This window comes from Erigeron canadensis, chromosome 1 (assembly GCF_010389155.1).
Source record: "Erigeron canadensis isolate Cc75 chromosome 1, C_canadensis_v1, whole genome shotgun sequence".
Lineage (NCBI taxonomy): Eukaryota > Viridiplantae > Streptophyta > Magnoliopsida > Asterales > Asteraceae > Erigeron > Erigeron canadensis.
The window spans coordinates 31,798,973-31,805,251 of NC_057761.1; positions in this window are offsets into that span (position 1 = coordinate 31,798,973).

Genomic DNA, 6,279 nt, shown 5'->3' on the forward strand with positions numbered 1-6,279 from the left:
TGTTTAATTATGTTTTATATTAAAATGGTAAATATTATTGAAACTATACTAGTTTGATAAATAAGTTTTACCACTATACTATTTTGGAAAAAAACTCTACAAGTTTGTATTTAGAATCGTATTACTTTGATTTATTATGCACTTAATTCGACTTTAGTAGTTGAGTTAATTGTTATCATATATCAAAAGTGACTTGAACTTGTAAATAAATTTTCGTCCCAATTAACTAGAACTTTAGAGTTTAAAACTTTTCTTTGATGAAATTCGTACGTTGGATTAGTCTTGTTTTTTCTACATAATACAGTGCAAAAGACATGCAAAAAAGCTGGAGAATTTATCTTTGAGTGAAATGACTCTTTATACTAAATTGAATGTCATGAACTAATAATTACCCATTTACTAAATAAAAATTCCACAAATTTCTCTCAGTTCGTGCATATACTAAAATGTTGGATACTTTATCTATAAGCGAAATGCCCTATACCACAGGTTCAAGTTGACAACTATCGCTTACCATTTTTTTAGACCTCTCATGTATTGTTTTTCTACTTGTAGCAGCACTAACACCATCAAGAAAAACATTGGTCAACACTCGTCTTCTTACCACAGTAAATGTAATGCTAATATACTGGTAAAACAATTATTAAGTTATAAAAAGAAACAAGTGATTATTACTCGTATTACTTTTTCTGATGTCTATTTTAATATACTTAGAACATTCATATGACCATAGTTAAAACTTGAAAGTCTGAAGATTTATACATTATTATAAATTTTCACTTGTGATACGCGTAGGTTGCACGGACTATCTTACTTCTAGTCGATCGATCACTTGCAAAAGATCTACAACGGATTGATCTAACGGAAAAATAACTCATGATTGCCCAGATCAACCTGGCTTTAAAGAACCTTTTAAGGGTTTTCAGTACATATGTAATGTACATAAACATTAAGCATAATATCCATATCCAGTTAAACAAGAATTTAACTAAAAAAACTTATCTAATCCAAACTCCAACAACATAAAAACATGAAGACAACAAACATAAACCTGTAAATTTATCTATTTTACGTACCCGAAATATTTATCCAACTCATATTATATGGATGCTTCTTATTTTTGTTTGAATTGCATATTTGTCAAACTTATGCTAACCTGAATGTTGATTTGTCAAGACTGTAAAGACAACAAACATAAACCTGCATGTGAGACTTTAGTGATACTCACTTGATTTACCAAAGATAAATAAATATCGCAATAGCTCATTTTTTGTGGACAACATTAGGTATATTTGTGCCACCTTAATTAGCTAGTTTTAGGACCTGCCGGTCAAACAGTTAGTTATAAACAATTTCGAATCATGACTTTATATAAGGTTTTTATCATCTAAGGTAATACATTTTAAAAAATGGTAAATGGGTGGGAATTGTTATAAGAATTTTGTTTTTCGTTTTTGGCGAAAAACCAAAAACGCTGCAGGCCTTAAACGCACATTTTAGTATTTCAGTTCTGATCTGACCAAGGCACGAGAGTAAAAAGAAAATGTAACGTATGTGCAGCGTACCATTGTAGCATTAGTCAAGCATATAACTATATATGTAGTGGATCGAGATTACCATGTTCGTGTAACATGAGAAAAAACTTTTAATTTATTTTTACCTAGCTTTTTAGTCAGTGGAAATTTTATTTGTACTATGGATCACAAATCGATCAGCTATAATAAACCGTTACATGTAAATTGTAGTTATATAATACGTAATTACATACATGATACAAACATGAACATTTCAAACTTCATATAAGAAGAGTTAGATTAGTTGGTTACATATGATAAGGGTAGTCTTTAACTATTTTTTTTTGGCTAGGATATGCGTGAATCATCCGTATACATATTATTCAGTATCCAAATCGGTTTCTCCGTACCGAACTGGTACCGAAACCGATTTCATCCCAAAATCAAATCCGATATCGATACTGAATTCCTTTCTGTACCGATTCGGTTTCGATTTTTTCGCTCTATTCCTAGTAAGAATTGATTTGAACCAAAAAAATCTAACATGTGACAATGTAGGACCAACAGTGTACGTATTAATTCATTTTGATTCAACTAATAATACGAAGTAATAATACATATATATAAATTGACATTAATATTAATTAATAGTTTAGCAAACACCCTGTTTTATTAGCTCTCGCGATTAGTCCCAGACTCCCACCACACATACACACCGTAATCAAACATCGTTTCTCTTTTAACTCTTGTCACAACCACCACTAAAAAAAAGTATTGCCCACCATTACTTGAAATAACAATGATTAACGTCAAACTCCAACTATATCGTATAAACGTCAAACTACGAGGAATACATATACAATCCCTATATATTGTTGTATATAGTTTAAATTTGTCTGTGGAATCCTTTTTTGTAGACAGTGATTTTTCTATGTGCTATATTAAAATGTATTCCAAATGGCTGTCAAAAAAAAGGGGTGAGATGAAATACAATTCCGTGGCAAAAAACCAAAAAGGCTGCATGCCTTAAACGCACATTTTTGCATTTCAGTTCTGATCTGACCAAGGCACGAGATCGAGGAAAAAGAAAATGTAGCGTATGTGAAGCGTACCATTGTAGCATTAGTCAAGCATTTTACCATATATGTAGTGGATCGAGATTACCATGTTCGTGTAACACGAGAAAAACATTATTTTATTCTTACCTTTTTAGTCACCTAAACATAAAATTTTATTGGGTCAAGTTATTAGATAACAATCATATTTTTCTTCTTGTATATGGTTGTCCATCAAACTAAAAAACTAAGCTGCATGACCAATATACTTTTTAAATTTGTACACGGTTGACCAAAAGTTTACCTTTTTACCGGTTACATTATTTTTTGATGACGTGGCAATGACGTTTCAATTTGAAAAGTCACTGGATGACCATCGTACTTTCCTTCTTGTACATGGTTGCCCATCAAACCAGAAAACTAAGCTGTATGACCAGCATACTTTTCAAATTTGTACACGGTTGACCAAAAGTTGTCTGGTTGACCAAAATTTGTACATGTATTTGAATTTAGTTTGGATTTGGGGGTTTTCAAAACCCTACTTTGGAATTAGGAAATGAATTTCCAGATCTGTTGCATGTATAACAGATTTATTTGTATTGAATTTAGTTTGGAATTGGGGGTTTTGAAAACCCTAGATTTATTTGACAATTAGTGAAATGAATTCGTTTTCAATATATTATTATTATTATTATTATTATTATTATTATTATTATTATACAAATTAGGAATACGTTTTTATACACATAATTGTTGACTGGGCATCCAAGTCATCGTTAAAAATAATCCACTTCATTGTCACGTCATCAAGAAATAATGTAACCGGTAAAAAGGTAAACTTTTGGTCAATCGTGTACAAATTTAAAAAGTATGTTGGTCATACAGTTTAGTTTTCTGGTTTGATGGGCAACCATATACAAGAAGAAAAGTACGATGGTAATCTAGTGACTTAACCTTAAAAGAAAATACGTTTAACCGACTATCACTGGTCAACTTTTGGTCAACCGTGACAAATTTGAAAAGTATGTTGGTCATACAACTTAGTTTTCTGGTTTGATGGGCAACCATGTACAGGAAGAAAAGTACGATGGTCTTCTAGTGACTTAACCCAATTTTAATTGTACTATGGTTCACAAATCAGCTATAATACTTGTTCGACCGTTAGGGTGGGGGGAGGGCTTCCCCACTCCTCCCCTCCCCTCCCCGATTTTTCTTCTCCTCCCCTCCCCGATTGCTAGGAGCACTTCACCACCTTTCCCCTCCCCTTCCCACCCTTTTCTATTTAATTTCATTTCTATTTATTTTTAAAACTAAAACATTTTATTTAATAAATTAAAACTAATACAAATATTAAATATAAAACAAACAACAAAATAAAACATCAAACTACAATATTAAACGAAACGACAACACAATACATAAATAAACTAGCGATCGATGCCCGGGATGAATGTACGATGAATATGGTCAATGAGATCCATCTTTATCAATTCTAACAAATGGCTCTCCTGTATAGTCATAGATTGAGATGAGTTAGCCATTGATTGCAAAGAAGTCTGACCTCCAGGGATGGCTGAGTTAACCAAGCTAGCCATGTGAGAACTTAACTGGCTAGGACCAGAAGAAAGCATAGTGATAGGAGATTCATTAGGTGGAGGGGTTGACAACAAAGATAAAGAGGGAGGTATAGGAGATGAAGGTGTGGAGAAGAGTGGTCCCACACTAATACTACTAAGGCTAGATCCAAAGCTAACCTTGGGTGCCAACCTAGATTCATCACCAGAAACAACATTTGTTGCATTTGTTACCACTTCACCATATCTAGAAGCATAATCTAAAAATTTTTCACCAACCATATTTTGAACATTAGAATTTTCAGATGTTTCCAAATTTATTATTGGATATCCATCTCCCTCAATACCTTTCCCCAACCCAGAAGGCACAACTTGAGAAACAGGAGTAAATTCTTCCGTGTGAATCTAAGAAACAAACAACGAATAAACAAGAAAAAAGATGATTTTTTCTTTGCAAGAACACAAAAAACCGTCAGTGATTAGTAAATTCATGGATGACGCCAATGTTTGAGCATGAAAAGTAGAGCTCAATCAAAAAGTGGGTTTAACCATGAAAATCATCAAGATCTCCTCAAAAAGAGTGCAAACATAATAAACTATTGACGAATCTAAGGTATATGATGATTTTCTCATAGAGATGTATCGATCTATGGAGGATATTAATGTAATGTGATTTTTATGTAATGATTGAATGATGATGAATATATGATGATTGTTGAGTGTACTGCTGCTGCTATTGCATAGAATATTATAAATATGTGTGTGTACGTGATGAATTGATAGTAAATTGTAGAATGTGATTGAATTTTTGACAACCAAATGATGAGAGGTATTTATAGGCATTAGATTAGGGTTATCTCATAACTTGGGCCCGCCAAAAATGGATATGGCCAAATTAGTACTCTGACAATACGAGGTATAGAATGTTCTGGAGGCTTTTTTGTATTCATAATAATGAATATGGTGTCCACCTCAACTTTGCTTCGCCTAAGCCTAACCAGGGAGAGCTTCTTCCTTTGTTTAGTCTTTTCCTTAAGCTTAGGCTTAGACACTTAGTCTTTTCCTAGGCTTAGACACTTTGTCTTTTCCTATGCTTAGACACTTAGTCTTTTTCTAGGCTTAGACACGTAGTCTTTTCCTAGGCTTAGACACTTGGTCTTTTTCCAGGCTTAGACACTTAGTCTTTTTCTAAGCTTACACACTTTCCTTTTCCCAAGCTTAGCGTGGGACCCCACTTCCTCTCTCTTGATTTCCGACTTTCCTTCCTTGAATCCGCGGCTGGGCCCCACAAGGCTAAGCTTGGATCCCTCTTTCCTTAAGCCTAGATACAAAGGACTTCCAAGGCTCTCTACTTCGACATCCAACATATAAATATAAGTTAGGGATTTCCTTAAGTGTCTAAAGAAACCTTGACTCTCCTTCCTTTGAAGCTTCGGCTAGGGCCCACCTTAAGAGCTTGTATTCTCTCTCCTCGCCTAGCCTTAGACTTCGACTTTGTATATATATATAAACCAATTATCAATTTCCTATGCTCTTTATCTAAGTCTCATCCCTTCCTTTCCTTACCTCTGATTTTACTTCGATTTGACCTTGTCCAACCTAAGCTTTGATCCAAGCCCTCGGTCACTATATATATAAGATTGGTGACCGATAACCTATAGATTAGCCGGTTACATGCATCATATAGACACAAATACGTTTTTCGTTGCATTGCATAAACGGTTTTAAAGATAGTTACATTACATATACATTTTGGCTTAGTTAGCTACACTCACAGGTCATTAACCCGAAAAAATAAACAAAAATATAGATAAGATCCTTGTGGATTATATAAATAAACATAAAGCAAATAAACAAAATTAGGTTAAACAAAATCAAAACAAAAAAAAATACACTATATTTGAAATTTAAAATTACAGAAACAAAATAATGCATCATCACACAAAAGGCCCACGTATTCTTTCAAAATAAATACGTATAACTTTTGCACATAGTATAAACACTCTCAAATATTACATAGCAATTTCATCATCAAATCTGTACGGCAACCTATGTGGCAAGCGTAATTGCTTGACAGCTATTGGTTAGTGACATTAGGTTTAATCCTTCTCTCTAAGAGAAGGAGATAAAATAGAT